Source organism: Geospiza fortis, unplaced genomic scaffold, assembly GCF_000277835.1.
Source record: "Geospiza fortis unplaced genomic scaffold, GeoFor_1.0 scaffold120, whole genome shotgun sequence".
NCBI lineage: Eukaryota > Metazoa > Chordata > Aves > Passeriformes > Thraupidae > Geospiza > Geospiza fortis.
In genome coordinates, this window is record NW_005054364.1 from 2366376 (window position 1) to 2386452 (window position 20077).

Sequence of the window (20077 nt, forward strand, 5' to 3'; positions counted from 1 at the left end):
TGTTTAAAGCAGACTGTACTGAGCACGACCATCAGCAGCTTTCACCAAATACCCACTGTTATGGGTCTGTGCTGTACCCATAGGCTGTGTTTTTATTAAATTCATTTCAGCTCAGAACTGTCACCCATTCTGCGCAGGAGAAGTACTTAGAGTTTCAGAAAGAAAGCCTCAGGCATTCTACTCTCTCCTTCCCTCCCTGCCTTCCTCCCCCAGCCCAGCTCCTGACCTGGGAGAAGCTGCGCATCTGCAGTGTGACGGGCTAAAGCAGCAGCCACAAACCCTGCAAACCTCTGGCACACCGTGCTGGGGCCGCTGCAGCGGCTCTTTGTGTCTGCTGGGAGATGCTGAGTCACGGCTTTTTCGTGTCTGCACCGCCTGACACACGGACATGAGAGGGCTGCTACTAAGAAAGATCAGAGTGCCCCAATTCTCCATGTTTTCCCATGGCTAAAGTGATAGCCTGTACAAATCTCCCAAGCTAGGTGGGAGAAAAATTATGAAAATAAAAATATATAAATAATTTATATTATTATTATTATTATTATATATTTACATATTTTATGTTTATATTATATATTATTATAATTATTATATATTATATAGAATATAAAATATACACTTCAGAATGAATATTTGAATGAGATAACTAGCTATAAATACAGCTCTGAGGATAATAGCAATGTAAGTAGAGTAAAATAGTGGGAAAAGTGAGGCAGATTAAGAAGGAAAACAGGAAGATTGCTTTTGTGTATGTGGGTTCTGAACTGGACTGTTTACAAGTAGTTGAATTCATGGTATATTAATGATCAATAAATAGATTGCCCTGTCAAGAAAATACAGCTTTTAAGCACATCTAAAGGTTATCTAACTGGAAAAGAAGTAAAAAAACCCACATGAATCCAAGAAGCTCAAAATGGCACAATTTTTGAAAACTAAGACTGGATACAGGTCCTATGACTCTGACCAGTATCAGGGATTGGGCTTGTTATTTTGGGGCTTTTTTTGTTTATTTGAAGAAAGAGAATGAGGTACTGATGTGATGTGTATGGATAGGATCTCTTAAAGAAAGTATGTGGAAATAAGTAATAATTACCTAAAGTAATAGAAAATTTTTTTAATATTAAAATGTAATGTAATTGCTAAAACATAATATAATTGTTAGAACTAAAAAGAGAAATTGTTATATAAACATGTATGAACAAATTTAATTTAAAACCCACCGTGTTTCAAATAATTATTCAGAACAGCCTCCAAACTTTTCTTTGGCATTTATTGAACCTTTATAATTTTCAGTTTACTTTCAAATAAATCCTATAGCCACTAATTTTAGTAGTGAATTTGACAGTGCTGGGTTAGTGATTAGATTTGATGACCTTAAAATTATTTTCCATCCTAAATGATGCTATGCTTTTAAATTACTTGCTGTTAGCAGATTCTTTTCTACACACCCATATAAGGAATTTGATATTCATTTGCCCTAATCCATTAAGTTGGAGTCAGAACTTCCATAAGCCAATGCTTAGGTTCCAATTTACTGATATTTTATTAAAAAGTTAGGTACTTTACCATTTCTACATTCTAGAAGGGAAATGGTTAGAGAAGTGAATGTACAGATTGGAAACACAGGCACTTTGAAGGGACAAAATTTCTTAGAGCCAGATTATGAATAGGGGTTTTGTTCCCCTTTTAGAGGCTCTATTTTTCCACTGAGAACTCAGTTATCCACACTGCACAGGTCTGGGGGACTATTTCACTAAAGATGAATCAAGAAAAATATGTCACAATGTAGGAAATATTATAACTTTTTTAAAATATAAAATCCCAAGTAATATAATGCAAATTTGTGGCAGCAACAGTGGACTCTTTTTAATCTGCATTTGACTGAGTAATGATGATGTCTGTGATGTCTCAATTATGAATTCCCCTTTTTTTTTCAATATTGCATGAGTCACAGCAGAGACATTCTTGTATTCATTGCCAGCGTTTAAAGACAATAACCAGCCTATTTAGAAGTAAATTCCCATTGAAATCAAAAGTTCAGCCTACGAGTGTTTCTGCACACAAACCTGTCCTGTGCTATGGATTTTCCAGAGCATACACCCCGTGCATAAGTGGGCAAGCATGCCAGTGCTGTGAGTGACAGCAGGGGGAAAGCCCTACCACCCCCAGCATGGTACACACCTATCTTTGCAGTGGATGTCTGAACCATCCCCTGTGTTGACTCCAATAGTTGTTATGCCAGACACTCATAGCAAATCAAGAATGTATAGAAGTGAGGGTGACAAATAAAAAAGTCATCTGTAACCAGAGTCTTAGTTTGTTCAGTTTAGATACCTGCTTACATTAAACATTTTGGCTCATTTTAAGCTAGTTTAAATGACAATCTACAGCCTGATCCTTTTGGAGGGAAAAGACTGTGCAACCTCTGCTAAAATAATATCAATTTAGGGACCAATTTAGTAGCTTGTGGGTTTTTTAATAAAACAATGTTCTTTGTTCTTAGGTCTTGACAACGTAACTTTTATTCAAGGATCTTGGTATTAGGCAGATGGATGCACTTGCAGGTTCATGTGGAATCCTGTGAACAGCACAAGGATCACTGCAGCAAGGACTGCAGCCAGAGCAGGCTGCTCTGTAAGGGAAGGAAAGACACCAGCTAGGCAAGCTGGAGTAGGGGTCCCACTGGAGACCTTGGAGCTGGAGCAAGGTGAGCAGAGCTGTCCCCTGGCAGTGCCCCCAGCAGCTGGGGGCTGCCACGCTGCTCACAAGGCAGCTTCCAGGTCGAGACAGGTGTCTGACTTGGGCACACCATGTACCTCTGCTCAGGGCAACAGATGGAGCTTAAGCACTGCTCCCATGTGAAGCAAGGAGGCCTCCAAGGGGGCTTCTCACAGCTCCTTCTCACCCACCAGCTTTTCACAGCCGTGTATCCGAGCTTGTGTAGCTGTACCACACCAGTGCTGGCTTCCAGCACAGGCAGTCAGGCCTCTGCCAGGGGAATGCACCCAAGGATCCTCATACTTTGGATTTAATGGTATTTTTGTGGTCTCTGACTTCTTGCTTGCAATTAAAATAGACTAGTTTCTTAGCTTTGTATATACTCTCTTGTTTTCTGAAGTGTAAAATACATGTTTCTTTATGTGTATGAAAATGGAAATATTCTTTTGCCTTAAATGCTTTAAACATTTGAATGTGGAACTTCTATCCCATTTCTGTCACAAAGCTACATGGCAAAGGAGGAGTAGGAGCAGTAGAACCAGTCCATGCAAACTGTGGATTTGAGATGGACCTGAATGACAACATCTAAAATTTCAACATAAAATCTGATTTTCCACCCACAGTTCACTTTTGTTAATCTCTGTGGCTTTGCTGTAGAACCATTGGAAGTCTAAGGACTAGTTTCAAAACTTTAGCTGCAGACTTTCATTGAGAATCAGAAATCCAGAAAATCCTGTTATGATGAGGCTTAATGTCAGTTCTTACCTAAGCACAACATCCCCTGAGTGCAGCAAGTTGCTCAAGTATGAACTTCTGAAGTATGCCCAAAAATAGGAATGAAGCACATCTTGGCAATGGATGCAATTCCTCATATTTATGAAAGAAATCCTGGGGAATGTTGACATTTTCAAAACTAGCATCCAGTTATATGTATATTTGAAAAAAAATGCATATTTAAACAGAAAATGTTTTCTTCTCCCAACCTTATTTTTTTTGAAGCATATATGGTGAAAGTGCTTTCCAATAATTTGCCTTACTTCTTCAAGCAAACACTTTAATCAATCAGATTTTGCTAACTGAAAAGACTTTTAGAAAACTTTTGCCATTTCTCACATTTTGTAGCACTACTTTCTTTTCCCTGGGACCCTGGAAGTTCCACGATGACTGTGCTCTCTGGGTTTCACAGGGACAGATTAGACCAGAACATTCTCCTTCTTTGATGCAATGTAATGGATATCTTGATGCTGCTTCAAGAAGTGCTAACTTGAGCCTAGAGAATGAAGCAGATATCCTGGCTATGTCTGTATTGCATTTGAGGTTACTCTATCCATGTTCACACTGCTGACTGCAGCATGTTTCCAGGGATGTCCATACATTGGGATATGCTATAGTTATAGCAGAGAGAGAAAGCAGACCTTTTGGCTTTGAAAGCATTTTTGAATGCATATTTCTGCAACCTGATGTGTTTCAAGATGCATGTTTGTGCAGACCAGAAGCTGCCTTCAAGGCAGCGTTGCAGGAAGAGCAGTATTTGTGTGGTTATGTGACGATATTCCTGGCCAGGCCAGGAGCTTTATTCAAGGAGTGTTATTCAACACAAAATACTTTTCCTGTTCTCATTAGCATAAGTTTTAGCCAGAGCCTGTCACAATCAGCTCCAGAGAGTCTTGCTGGCATCCCAGGGTCTGATGTTCAGCTGGCATTGCTGGAGGAAGGTCTGCAGCTGCAGGTGAAGCCAAAGTGAAAACGTGTAGCTGCTCTGGCTGTGTCTGTCCACTACCAACCCTGCTTTGTGCTTGTCACTGTAGCTGCAGGGCAGACTCTGGCTCCAGCAGTCACCAAGCACTTGGACCTTCTGGAGCTGGAGTGTGGCCTCCTCTCCTGTGCCTCCTTGCTGTGTAGTCAGCCTAGCAAACAGGACAGCTGAATGGTCCACCTGTGCTGCAAGGATGCCCAAAGAAGCACGTGGCAGGTGAGGGTGGCTGCTGGTGGAGCCGGCTGTGGTGTGTCACTGTCCTTGCAGCAGGGCCCAGAGCTCCCCCTGGCATGCTCTGGTGGTGGACATGTGAGGAGCATCCTCTGCTGCCATGCTGAGGCTGCCCTCTCTGCCTCAGGGTGTGCATAAATAATTGATGGTGTACAGTCAGGGGTTCTGGTCTCAGGCAGTGTGCAGTCTAGTATGGAAATACACTGAGATCACAGATCCTCCATCAGAAACCTTAGTTTTGAATATACTCTACCTTCCATGCCGAGACATGGCCGTTACATGAAAAGCCAAGAACACAATTCTCACAAAAAGTTTCCCTGAGCCATAACTGTGTTCAGTATGAACTGTGTGAATGGCTAATCCAAACAATATTTTTCCACAAAGAGGAAAGATAACGCAAATTATATTTCACAGAACTGGGCAATAGCTATTTAATTGTTGCTTGAATCCAATCTTTATCAGCTTTAAAATGTGTCTGTAATCTCTCCTTGTAAGCGCATAGATCTCAGCAGGTGTTTTGCCTGAAGGGTTGTACAGCAGCGGGCCTCCTGAGATCAATCAAGCCAAAACACATCATATGGTTTTAGTATAAAACTGTTCCAGCTATTTTAAATATTTCCAGCTGTAATTAACAAACTTCAGCTACCATTACTCACTCCTATTTAATGTACCACCACTATAGTTCAATTGCAGATTTACTTTCTTTCCATAACCACTAACTAGCTGTTGGTTTTATGAATCCTGTTTTCCCCCTACTCTGATAAACAACCATTATATGATAAAATCTGACTTAATTTTAGAAGTGTTCTGGTCACTGTTCTTTATTTCATGTGTCAGTAATCATAAAAAGGGCTAATCCTGCAACAAGGAGAAAATCCAATATTAAATTACATAGTAGCTTTGTACAGTGTAATCTTTTCACTCTGAGAGATTAATTTTATCAGCATGGCATTTGCAGCTGGTAGTAGATTCAAGAGATACGCTACTACTCTCGGGAAATAAATCAAAACCATGGCATGAATATTATTAATTTTAGCTTTATCTTGTGGCTAGAAGAAAATGAGCTCCCTATCATTTTTATCAGTATCCCCTATTTATTTAGGCAAAGCTGAGGGTAATGGTAGAAACGTGATTCACATGGTAATTATTTTAAAAACTTTTTTCATTCCTTCCTAAAAGTGAGTTTTGAAGTTAGAAGGAGAAAAGTGCATTTCCCCCCCGACGGTGACAATGTTGTGTGCTGTACAGTGACAGTGATGTGACAGCTGCTTCTGTGCCATGATGCAGAGCTAACTTGCTTGCAGCAGTGCTTCTACAGGCTTTTGCTCTGAGAGCCCCTCTGCTGGGACTGCCTCAGAAATCTCTGCACTGCACATTAAATAAGTGACCTTGTACATTTTCACCTATTTTCATCTGTTAGCTCTTTAGAGTTATATGGTGCTTCGGACTGATTTTTTTTTTAGTTTGTGCACTATTTCATGCATTTGTGTTCTTCCTCTGCAGCACAGTAATATTGAGAACACTGCAAAAGTGAGGCAGTGTCAGACAGCTCAGTTCCCTTCAGATGTAGTACAGAGCAGAAAGCAAATGGAAGGTATGGAAGATATAGAAGGTATAGGTATTATCTCCATTCCAAAGTTGCCACAGGCCAGTTTGGTTCCTGGAAAAATTCCAGCTACCCTAAGAGTTGCCCTAACTTGTACCATAATTGCTGTGTTTCCCATAGGACTTTTCAGCTCTCTGCATGACAGGTACTGAAGAACATCCTGGCCACACCCCAGACTGCTCTCATGCTGGCTCAAACACAGAAAGATCTCTAGCGAACATTACCAGTCTTGCAATTTCTTCTTTTTTTTTTTTTTTTTTTTGGGAAGACCTCTTCTGGTGCAGGTACAATGTGAAGAAAAGTAGAAGAGGAAAGTCAGGGACAGCTAATGTCCACCATATGATAATAAATTCTACTGCAACAGAAACTGCTGGTTCTCTGGCTGGGTCTAGCATGAGAGTTCTTCTGGCAAACAACTTCCCTGTCTATTAATATATAATTGCTTCGATTATTGTCTAACTTAACAAAGTGTTCCTAAACCTTTGCAAAGACCCTTGCATGCATCTATGGTTATTTATTTGGCATTATGGCAAGTAAAACCATGCTCCTTATCTTCCTCATTGAACGTCCAAAAGCCCTAAAAATTTTACACTCACCCCACTCCGGACACCCTAAGCTTGCTGCTTTTTCACAGGTATTGTGTCATTAACTCAGCTTCTAATAACTGCCTGCAGTCCTCCATTCTTTACAGTATTCTCTTTTCCATTTCCTATAGAGTTGCCATTCTTAATTCCTACATTTCCAAGCATATAATCTGGTTCATATGCCATTCTCAAATATGGTTTATTGTTCCATGTGAGCAAGGGAGAACACAGGAGAGGAAATGAGCTGAAGCAACCTTTTTGTTTGTCAGTGATGAAATACGGTGTCAGCAAATTGTCACAGCCCAAGAGTGCAGATGACTGGGTACAACTATAGCACTCCTGAAAAAGAATTCCGGAGAGCCTTAAGTTTTCATCTTTAATTTTTACCTTTGTTCTTAACAAATACATTTCAAGTAAAATTTCTCATCTCTTACTGAGTTGTTTTTTTTGGCATTTACTTTGATGTGCATCACACTGCAACATGCATGTATTTAGACCTTATATATGAGTTTTATACAGAAGGAGAGAGCTACCATTGAATCACTGCATACATTTCTGGCCAATAAAATGTAACATTTAAAGAATTAGCATATAAATACTAGGTACATTCAATGAAAAGTCATATTGAGTCATCTGCATGGTAGAGGAAAAATTCTTTAGCTGCTTCATCCCTTCAAACAGGCACAAATAAAAGTATTACCATGCCAAGCAGGTAATACTGGTAGGATCAAAATGGAAAAAGTGACATGCATGAGGTGGAGCAAAACACACCATGGGAAAATGAATTGACCTGCTATGATGACTCACATCCAGCTAACCAATCCAAAGTACATTCTTTGAAGTCTGTGAGAAGTGGAGGAAGCAGATGCTGTAAGTGCATCTAGACATAGGGGTACAGAAAAGATACACAAGACCAGAAGCCTGAAAGTAGACAGACACATGCACATCTGGTGTTGTCAGGGTTACAGAAGCATGAAGGATTGTACCAGTAGAGAAGTGGTTAGCCTTTGATTTTAACTTTGTGAAATTCACTTGCTATCCTAGAGTGATTCCAAGGGCAATTTAATGTCACTTCTGCCTAGTCATAGTTGAATTCCTAGCTAAGTAGGTTGGAGGTAATGCCAGCTGATTGTGAAAGTGACTGCTGATAAGCCTGTCCATGCTTGCAAAAGAGTGGATAGTAATTAAGCACTCTTTTAAACATAATATTGGAAGTAGGAGTAACCTATCTCATATTCCTTGAATTATCTTATTTGTGTATGTCATCACCTCTGTATCTGAAAGGAGAGGAAACAGTGCTGAGTACCTAGGCCTACCAACACACCAGCTGGAAAGGAACACAGCACTGTATTTCATACATCAGCCTGAATGAAAATTGCATGTTCAAATCAGCTGAATGTTGGATTCTACAGAAGGAAATACCACTTAAGGAATTCATTACAAAAATTTCAGTCTGTGTATGTGACACCAAGAACTTTCTGGACCTGCAGAGGCAATCCATGAAGTAAGTATTAGGGATAAACTCATGAGCTTCTAAAATATAATTTGCATTATATATTCCTTAGTGCAAGGTTTACATACTAGCATTAGTCAAACCCTGTCCAGCTACTTTATGTCAGGATGAATCATATATGACAAATGGTGCACTGAAATCTGCCCTAATTTATGCAACTTTTACAAAGGTGTTGACTGAAGTGCAGTGTCATACCACAAACTGGCTCATCCAGTGTCTCTCAAACTCTCCTCTTTAATGTCTGAGTCAGACAATGGGAGGTCCTATGGATGTCCTACAACAATGAGAAACAATGTGGGCCACAGTTATCTCCCCTGATGGAAAAAAAACTAGGAAAAGGTATGTATTGTAAAAATTTCCTTCATCAACTCATTCTTTCCTTCCATTTTTTGTTCAAAATCACACTTCTAATGCTGCATTTTGTTGCCTGCTTGCACCACATACATTTTTATACAGCCAGGAGAACAATCAAATAGAAGACTAAACAACATTTTTTGTATCTTATTTTTTGCAGATTGCACTAATACAAGTCTGTCTATAATTTCTCCTTTGAACAATATGAAGCAAGCATTTTTAGGAGGAATCCTCTGGCAGTGTGGTCAGCAAATTCTGTAGCCATTTCTTTATCCCCAGATTTTTGTGGTCAAACCAAACTTTGCAAAAGATCTGCCTGTACTGGGATTTGTTACATTATTTAACAGATGAACTTTGTTCCTATTCATTATATTTGGCATATTTAAGATAAAAACCACATATTATGGACAGGTTTAACAGCAGGACATGAGGATCTTCACAGCTTTCAGAAGTTATTAGAGGTGTCTCTTTGTAAACTCATCAGTATGTGTGTTAAGGAGGTGTTTTGAAATGGGAAAAGTCATAAACTCCTTCTTGTATGGAGCATGGAACAACACTGAGCTCAGGGTCTTCCATCTTTTGTTTGATCTTCCCATTCTTTGTAAGGTCTCAGAGTGTTTAGCATTGGAGTGTGTTATTTCCAGAGAATAAGGACCACAGCTGTTCTTCCTGGACCATGATCCTGGGGAATGATTCATTCAATTCTCACATTAGAAGGAGAAACTTTGAATTGACAGCTTTTAAATAATGTTCTTGCTTTCCTCCTTACTTGCTAATCATCCTCCTTGAGCCTAAAATTAGGCCTTGGCCCCTGTTGTCATCTCCTAGTACCTTCCAGCAGAGTGAGTCTGCACTGTCCAGGGCAGAATGGCAAATTCTTTTTCCTGACTGCAAGGTGCTTTCACAGAATAGATTCCACATGCGCACTGACAGTGGCAATATGCACAAATGCAGATATATGGAGGATCAGCCTACACGAGCATGCTCAAAAGCATGTCTGGCTTTCCATTCACCTTGGTTCAAAACCCCTTACATCCTTTACTGAGTGGGAAGAGCACATTCCAAATCCAGAATAGTGAGTAGGTGACAAATAACCTGGCAGTGAGCGAAGAGCTGAGCTGCCTCTTTGGGCAGCCACTGCTGCAGGCACAGGAGTAGAGGCACACACCCCCAGCCAAAGGACAGATGCCTCTCACTCCACACATGATTGTGTCTGTTGGAGCACAAGCACACAGCCCATAAGAGGGAAAAAGTTTATTTTACCGTCTTCTCAAACCCCACTGTTTTGTGTAGTAAAGGAGTTCTAGATAATTGAACAGAAACTTACAGGCTCTTCCCCATCTAAGATGCTGAAAATAAAAACATCACTACCAATAGAAAAGATGACATAGTGGTGTGAACCTCTCACTTGCTATATAAGGCATCAGTTAAATGACAGTACTGAATTTCAGCAGTGTTTTTTAGGGAAATTTACCAAGTGAAGGTACTTCTGTTGGGATCTTTTTTATTGTCCTGCTTGTTCCATGTAGCAAGAGGCGATGTCTCTGTACTAGCAAGCATTATTCTGCATAATGACAGACTACCTAATTCCCTACCTCCATCCAGACATCTTGCAAACTAAGTAAAATTATTTCTATTTGAATATTTTATAAGTGATTTCAGAAGAGAAAATACAGTTGAAGTATCTGCTACATCAGTGACAATGTAGAAAGGATCTTCCAAAATTAAACCAAGTTTAATTTCTTCCATATCTTCAATGTAGTATACCTAGCAGTCTTCAAATTATACAAGCAGTTTTCAAGACAAGCTTTGTAATTGTAGTGTAACAAACAGGAAAAGGTATTTTTCTTGCATTAAATATGCAGACAAACTAATAAAAATGTAATTATATATTGTAAAATAATAACAAAGGACACACATTAATTTCTGCCTCTTTGAAGGGTACTCTGTCCTTTGGTTCAAAAAGTATTGAGATTGAATGGATGACATAGTTAAAAAAATTCTTTATAAAATATGGAATGCAATGCTTTAAATAAAGCAAGCAATGTTTTAAAGTGAATAAACTGATGCTGTTGCTTTAGGTATACCCTAATATGCAATAATTAAGAGATTCAAAGTTACCCAAGTATCTTTCATCTATTTTGCTATTTTCCACTATCGATGTTTGCATTATTTAGCAATGCTTTAAATAAAGCAAGCAATGTTTTAAAGTGAATAAACTGATGCTGTTGCTTTAGGTATACCCTAATATGCAATAATTAAGAGATTCAAAGTTACCCAAGTATCTTTCATCTATTTTGCTATTTTCCACTATCGATGTTTGCATTATTTACTAATACAGAATTTAAGGGAAAACTTTGTGACTTTCAGCTCTTAAGGGCTAGCTTAATCAAAGCTTGAAAGAGCAATTTGTAAAATAAAAAAAAAATCCTTCTCGCTTCCAGAATGCATAAAGAATCGCATATTTAAGTTCAGCTGTTTATTATTTAAAATTAGAAGAAATAAAACACAGCATAGTTAGGGGAAGGCTATATTGCAAAACTCTTCTGTTTCAAGGTCATTAATCCTTTCTTCTTCAAACATTTAATTAAAGATGTGATAACATTAGAACACTACCCATCTCCTGTTGGGGCTTCTGAAATCCTATGACACTTCAAGGAAATATTCATAGCAAGAATAAGTGCAGAGTAAGGGAAAACTTAGTCCATTATCACAAAAAGCAGGCATTTGATTTTTCATCTGCTTCCAATGCAATATGGCAGGTCCTTTGTTTCCATTCCTAAGGGTAAAAATTGTTTAAAACTCCATAATTTATATATGTAAAGTAAAATTAATGATTTAGTAAGTAATATCAGTGGTTCTACTCTGAACAAAAGTAGAGCAAACTTTTTCTTCATTTCAACGAACTCAGAATTATAGAATTCTAGAATTGTTTGAGTTGGAAGAGACCTTAAAAATCATCTTGTTCCAAGACCCCAGACATGGGCAGGGACACCATGCACTAGAACTAGTTGCTCAAAGCCTCAGCCAACCTAGAAGGCTCTGAACTTTTTTCTAAAACCCCACCATAAACCTTGCAATTAAATCTGTTGATTACAGATTTTTCATGCCAAAATATAAGTTGAACACTCATGCATGACTGGATTTTTCAGAAACTTATATGCAATGTTTCAGTAAACAGCTGTAATCAGTATAATCTGCCCAGAATTAAATTACACTGATATTCTGCATTACATCCACTTCTTCTTATGCATAGTTGTGCCATTACCAATAGATGGAAAACGGAGTATAAACTTATATCCTCACAAACACTCTCATTCAGAGTAGAAGTGGCCATTTTGGGGATCTTCTACTCACCTGACTTGTACCAGTAAATCTATAGCACTGCACATTTATGGTTTGGGGACAGTTTCTTTCTTTTGGGACAATTTTCTTTCAGGACAATTACCTCTGTAATCATTGTCTCTTGTATATCTGGAGGTTGAGCATGACTGCACCCTAATATACAGTACTATGGTAACATAGCTAATTAAAAGCAGTTTTATGCAGTATATTGTGAAAAAACATTTCATATTTGTATTTACACATCTTGAACTAATTCTGATCTTCAGCTTTTGGGAAACATGTTTTAACAGCATCTCAGCTATTTCCTACTGAACTAGAAACTGCTACTGTCTTCCACAAGCTTTTCTGCTTTGTAAATCTTCTAGAACTACAGTGATATGCACAGTCTAAGCAGTAAAAATAATAACATTCTTAATAGGATATATGAAAACACTCTAGCAATGCCATGGTGCTTAATATGAAGACCCACTATTACAAACCATGATGTGAGAAAGTGAAGAGCTGTTTGTTCATGTTTCTGTGGTATATGATTAACAGGCACTATCATTATGTGATCAGTAATATGGCATATTTCTGAAGCCTGCTGAGACTTGAGGAAAATTCTAGGCTGTGCTGTAGTTGACCTAATAGCTAATATTCTTGTAAGCATTTATGGAAAACATTGCACTGATGCTGGTTGGATTCCCTGTTTGCTTGGCTCTAGTTCATCTACAATAATCATGGAATCACAGAACAGTTTGGGTTGGAAGGGACCTTAAAGCTGATCTAGTTCTAGACCCCTGTCATGGGCCAGGACATGTTCCACAAGACCAGGCATCTCAAGGCCCTGTTCAACCTGACTTTGAACACTCCCACGGATGGGGCATCCACAGGTTCTCTGAGCAACCTATTCTAGTGTCTCACCACCCACAGCGTAAAGAATTTTTTCCTAATATTTAATCTAAACCTACTCTTCGTCAGTTTAAAGCCATTACCCCTTGTAGTGACACTGTATGCCCTTGTTGAATGTGCTTCTCCATCTCTCTTGTAGCCCCCTTTAGGCACCAAGAGTGCTCTAAATTCTCCATGAAGCCTTTTCTTCTCCAGGATGAATAAACCAACTCTCTCAGCCTGTCTTCATAGGAGAGGTGCTCCAGCCCTCTCATCATCTTTGTGGTTTCCTCTGGACTTGCTCCAACAGGTGCATGCCTTTCTTATTTTGGGAGCCCCAGAGATGGATGCAGCACTCCAGGTGGGGTCTCACCAGAGAAGACTAGAGGGTCAGAACGCCCTCCTTTGCCCTGCTGGCTTGAGGCTGCTTTTGGTGCAGCCCAAGATGAGGTTGGCTTTCTGTGCTGCAAGTGCACATCGCCAGCTCATGATGAGCAATGCAGCAGGTAAAATTATTTACCTAGGTCAACAGTTTCCAGGTCTGGCAAATATCTTTCTATAAACATCTACAATGTTATTTTCTGAGGCACTAAGCATGTGATGCTCTTCTCATTCTAGACCATTCAGCCAGCACCCTCTCCTCAAGCAAAACTCAGACATAGTCACTATCTTTAGCTTGTGGCTGAAAGGCAACTTGGTTGTGACAATTTTTTGTTGCAGCTGGTGAGTGAGCCCACCAGGGGAGGGACTATGTTAGATCTGTTGTTTGTAAATAGAGATGGACTGGTGGGAGATGTCGTGGTTGGAGGTCACTTGGGGCATAGTGATCATGAAATTATAGAATTCTCAATGTTTGCTGAAGTCAGGAGGAACATTAATAAGACGTTTATAATGGGCTTTTGGAGGGTAGACTTTGGCCTATTTATGAGGCTTATTTAAAGATTTTCTTGGGAAGCAGTCCTTAAAAGCAAAGGAGTTCAGGAAAAGTAGAAGTGCTTCAAAACAGATCTTGAGGGCACAGGGACAGACTGTCCCTGTGTGCTGAAAGATGAGGCACCAACGGACGCCCAGCCTGGATGAGCAAGGAGGTTTTGGAGGAACTTAAGAATAAATAGAGGACGTATCATCTTTGGAAGGAGGGTCAGGTCTCTCAGGAAATATTTAAGGGGGGTACTAGAGCATGTAGAAGAAAAATTAGAGAAGCCAAAGCTCAGTTTGAACTTAGAATGGTGACTACAGTAAAGGATAATAAAAAATGTTTCTACAAATATTTTAACGATAAAAGGAAGGGTAAGATCAGTCTTTGCTCTTTATTAGATGCAGGAGGGAACTTGGTAACTGCAGATGAGAAGGCAGAGGTGCTTAATGCCTTTTTTGCCTCAGTTTTTAGTGGGAAGATGACTTCCCTTCTTGGAAAACTGCCCTCTTGGGTTGGCAGATGGTGTCAGGGAGCAGAATGGTCTCCCTGTTGTCCAGGAGGAGGCAGTCAGAGAACTGCTGAGCTGCTTGAATGTTCATAAATCTATGGCACCAGATGGGATCCATCCCAGGGTGAGGAGGGAGCTGGCAGATGAGCTTGCAAAGCTGCTCTCCATCATTTACCCACAGTCCTGGCTCACTGGTGAGGTTCCAGATGACTGGAAGCTGGCCAATGTGACACCCATTCACAAAAAGGGTAGAAAGGAGGATCCCAGTAATTACAAACCACTCAGCCTGAGCTCAGTGCCAGGCAAGATAATGGAGCAATTTATATCAAGTGCCATCACGCAGCACTAACTGGATGGCCAGGGTATCAGACCCAGCCAACATGGGTTTAGGAGGGGTAGGTCATGTTTGACCAATCTGGTCCCTTTTATGACCAAGTGACACACCTGGTGGACGCAGGAAAGACTGTGGATGTTGTTTATTTGGACTTCAGCAAGGCCTTTGACACTGTCTCCCACAGCATACTCCTGGAAAAGCTGACAGCCCACAGGCTTGGACAGAAGCACTCTTTGCTGGGTTAAGAACGGGCCCAGAGGGTGGTGGTGAACGGTGCTGCATCCAGCTGGCAGCCAGTTGTAGTGGGATAAAATATAAGAAAATAAAGATAGCGTAGAAAGTAATCTCACCCCCAAGGAGCTGCAGCTGGGCCAATTATCAAAGATTAGGAACAGGCCTGACTTTAACAGGCCACAGATGTAACCAATGAGAAGAAGAGCGCTATAAAAGAGTGGGGTGGCTGGTTGAGAGGGGAACTGGAGTCAGTTGGCTGCTTTGCTGAGGAGCTGGTGTCAGTGCTCTGAGGAGATGCCCATGAGAAAACACAAAGAAGGTATGAAGCTTTTGCTATAAGGAGACAACAGTATAGAACCCCTGAAATAAGATGACAATAGCCAATCACCAGTGGTGTCCCTCAGGGGCCTGTGTTGGGGCCAGTTCTGTTCAATATCTTCATTGATGATGTGGATAAGGGAATTGAGTCCTTCATTAGTAAGTTTGCAGATGAGACCAAGTTGGGGGCATGTGTTGATCTGTTGGAAGGGAGAAGGGCTCTGCAGAGAAACCTGGAACAGTAGGATGGAAGGGCAGAGTCCAATGAGATGGAGCTTAATAAGTCCAAATGCCAAGTCCTGCATTTTGGCCACCATAACCCCCTACAGCATTATAAGCTGGGGATGGTGTGGCTGGACAGTGCCCAGGTGGAAAGGGAGCTGGGGGTACTGTGTGACAACAGCCTGAACATGAGCCAGAAGTGAGCCCTGGTGGGTAAGAAGGCCAATGGTATCCTGGCCTGTATTAGGAATAATGTGGCCAGCAGGAGCAGGGAAGTCATTATTCTCCTGTACTCGGCAGTGGTGAGGCCACGCATTGAGTGCTGTGTCCAGTTCTGGCCCCTCAGTTTGGGAAGGACATTGAGATGCTTGAGCACGTCCAGAGAAGAGTGACAAGGCTGGAGATGGGCTTGGAACACAAGTCCTGTAAGCAACGACTGAGGGAACTGGAGTTGTTTAGCCTGGAGAAAAGGAGACTCAGGGGTGACCTCATCACTCTCTACAACTTTCTGAAAGGTGGCTGTAGTCAGGATGGTGATTGGTCTCTTTCTCCAGGCAATGACTCTCAGAATGAGCGGACACAGTCTCAAGCTGCCTCAGGGGAAATATAGGCTGGATATTAGGAAGAAGTTTTTCACAGAGAGTGATATAATATTGGAATGGCCTGCCTGGGGAGGTGGTGGAGTCACCATCCCTGGATGTGCTCAAAGAAAGACTGGATGTGGTACTTGGTGCCATGGTTTAGCTAAGGTGTTTAGGGCATGAGTTGGACTTGATGATCTTGAAGGTCTCTTCCAACCTAGTGATTCTGTAATTGCCGCTATACTCTAAGTAAGTGTACCAACAATATTGATTTGATGTTTTCCCACTTCTTCAGCCTCTCACTTCTTCATCCTGACCGGTGTTACATCTGGAATGTAGACTGAAGATGTGTTCTTATTTAGCATTGGAACGGGGTAGGATGACATACTGAGCATTCTTGTTATTGCAGCTCTACAAGCACAGAGATAAGCATGGCCCCTGCCCAGCTGAGCTCGCTATCAATAGATCTCCTGGTGCAGGCCCCTCCTCAAATATGAGAAATACAAAACTTTCATGAGTACAAATTAAAATTGAGGAAATAAGGATTCATAATGCCTCTAAATTTTGAAACAAAGAGGAAAGGAGTGTCAAATTTGAAAGAAATGGTAGGAATTTTTCCTCATGCTTTTGATTATGGGATGCTAAGGAGACAATTCATTCATACATCATAGGAATTTTACAATTTCTTCTAAATAGATTCAGATTGAATCAGACAGATATATTTTTTCCCTGCATTCCTTCATTTTGGTAAATGATAATAACCATTCCTGACACTCATGGTCAAAAGATAATAGTGATAAAATACTTAGTCCTTACCGTATCTCACAAAATGATGTTAGGAGTATCAAAATGGGATTGGATCTGAGTGATAAAATAAAACTTTAGGCAAGAGGACCATCAGATTTAATTAAATGAACAACTTATCACTTCCTTTTCTGATTTTTGATTTATTTGCTATAGCATCTCTTTGCCAATTAGTGCAATTGCTACAGGGGAATTGTTATGCTATGAATAAAGCAGCATGATCAAACTCTACAGAATAAAAAAGGTTATTTAGGAAAAAGAGGAAAGCTGGGGACATCTAATGTCCACTCTAAAATGAAATGCATCAGTGACCATTGTAAGGCTTAATTGTGGCTGTAATGTGTTCATGCTGCATGACTTTAAACATTTTAGGGGAACCTGGTTAAAGTGGTTCCCTTAGATACTATCATAAATCTGCTAAAGAAGGAAGTGTGGTCTGTTGTTTAAAGCACAGGACTCTGAGTCAGAGGATGTAGATTATGCCCCCTCTACTGATAACTACTGACTGTAGCTGCCTCATCTTCAAATTGGGAAATAGTACTTAGCTAGACATAGGTAACAAGGAGACAAGTCATTACTGCTTATAACATTGTAATTGAAATAATCAGAAATAAAGCCTTCAGGAGTACTGATTTATTAAGAGATCTGTGGGAAAGAAGCAAATCCCTTGACTGAAGTTCTGGAAACTTGTTCTTAAGACAAAGTGAAAAATTCCTCTGCTGTGTTGATGGACATTCAGGAATGCAAAGCACCAGTCATTCCCTTCATTAAGCAACAGCCATCTAAAGGTCATTGGGGCTCTAAAGTAGAACTATGATCTCATAGCTGCAGTTTTTGCCCTTCCCTGTTCACACCCTTTCCGTGTTTATGAGTGTTACGCTGGAAGGTATTGATGGCTTCCATCTTCCATAGATAGGCAGCCATGTATCTTGTAATGATGTGCAGGCTAACTATACTCCAGAAGGTCTTGATATTGGAAACTGTCCAGAGTTAAGAGTATATCTTAAGATTGATCAGAATGTGAGCTGACAAGGGAGGAGGTTTTCCCTGAACAGGAAAGTGGGGCCAGTGCAAGGCTAACTCAAGCTAAGAGATCAAAATACTCACAAGTGTATGTGGGCAATAAAGCCTTGAGGGAAAACAAGCACTGAGGAACTCATGCACCTAGACAGGAGTATGGCACGACTGCCTACCTTTTGTGTTCATTGTAGGATAAAAATACCTTTTTTTTAATGTAAAATTAAGTAAATTATAAATTGGTTTTGATTGAGCTGGGGGTTTACTCAGTGCAGGGGTGCTAGAAACTGTTATATAGTTGTATGATTATATATATAGACTATATTTGATATAGTCACATTTTGTGACTACAATGAAGTTTGTAGCAGAAGCAGTCTGGCAGAGCTCCAAGGGCGCCCGCTTGGGCTTCACTGAAGGTGGCTGGATGCCACAGAATGAGGACAACTCCATCATCCCCTTCCCTGTGCCTGGGAAGGCCTGACTGCTGTTGCCACAGCATCTTTGGATTGCATACAGGAACGTTTAATACTGGACAAGCTGCCCCTCCCAGTGGTGACAGGAGTGGTTAAGACTGATTTCCCAGGCTCTACCCTTTTCCTCTTATGCACCACCACTTTAGACATTCACGACAAAGCTCTGCTTAGCAGAGAACACTTTCAGAATGGAGTGATCTCCTGCTTTACACAAAAACTCGTGGTCTGCTACAACATGAGAACAAATATGTAATTTTAAAAGCACTTTTACCATTCCTTTTATGGTCTCATTACCTGGCAGCTTATGAAAATATCAGGCTTGGAGGCTTAGCTGTCTGGAACAAGGGGAAAATGAGCACAAGGGCTGAATATTCCCTTTTGGTCCCCAGACCAGCCAGCCTGGCAGGCTGAGTGCCTGCTTCACTCCTCTGAGCCATGCTGGGCTGAGTCAGCAGAAAGCAGGCGTGATGTGAACAGCTGATCTATGACTACACAACACGAGAATCCGTTCCTTTTGCTGCCAATAGAGGCATTTCAAATTTGCTACAGAGAAGCCCCGTTTCACTTTAATTTAAGGAAGCAGCCCTTAGGGTGGGTTGACAACAGGACCCTGTGAGGCATTACATGCCTGTCTGCTGCACTGCCTTTCTCAAGGCCACCACTGTCACAGCTTGTGTTCCCAGCTGGTGAGGTTTTCCCTTGCTGCAGCCGAGCTCCACAGTCACATCTCAAGTACTCGAGGTCACTGCCTTCCTGGGGGCCCCCGCTGGATGTGCTGACCCTCTGACAGCCAGGGGTTTATCCGGGGAGGGAGCACTGTACCCTTCTCCCCGCAGGCAGCTGTCCCAGGGATACCAAACCCTGCATCTCATAGTCTTAGAGGAGGGGATAATACTGAGCTCATCAAGATTTGAGTCCCTCAAGGTTTGAATTACATTTTGCACCTTTTTTGAAATTGTTAATCAGTAGCTGTAGCTGAACAGGTATGATTAAGTAATTGCACAGTGAGCATCACATGGTGCTAAACTCTTTTAAGCGGTGCCCAGCAACAGGGTGAGGAGCAATTGCCATAAACTAAAACACAAGAAATTTCACATCAACAGGAGGAAGAACTCCACATTCAGGGTGGCTGAGTACCGGAACAGGCTGCCCAGGGTGAATGTCTGGAGACATTCCAAACCCACTTGGACGTATTCCTATGTCACCTGCTCTAGGTGACCCTGCCTTGGCAGGTGTGCTGGAGACTAGATGATCTCCCTTGCAACCCTAACGATCCGGTCCCTTCTGTCTGCTTGCACGCTTGGCTAACCTTTTGTTTTGAGAATAAAATAATCCCAAAACGCTCTGTCCGGACAAGAGCCACCACGGGTGAGGACGGCAGAACTCAGCAGACCCCATACTCAAACTGAGGGAAGAACTGCGCCTGCGGATTAATTAGCACCACAAGCGACAGATATAAGCAGCAAATAGGAACTTGAGCACTAATTAATAAAAAAGTTATTCAATTTAGAACCAGTAAACGCTGATGCCTTTGTTTCTTAATATATGTAAATAGCGTAAAGTTTTGATGACGGGTGAGCCCGCCCTTCGCGGGTCACCACCCGCCCCCTCGCTTGGGGCAGGTCGCGGCCGGGCGCTCCCCTCAGGAGCGGCTCCCGCTCCGGGGGCGGCACCGGGAGAGCGGCGCGGC

The 20077-nt window shown here is 41.2% G+C and overlaps 1 protein-coding gene across 1 annotated transcript in view; it reads left to right on the top strand.

Moving 5' to 3' along the window:
- Window positions 1–20077, top strand: part of PDCD6IP (programmed cell death 6 interacting protein) — a 50464-nt gene that overhangs the window by 706 nt on the left and 29681 nt on the right. The window lies entirely within an intron of this gene.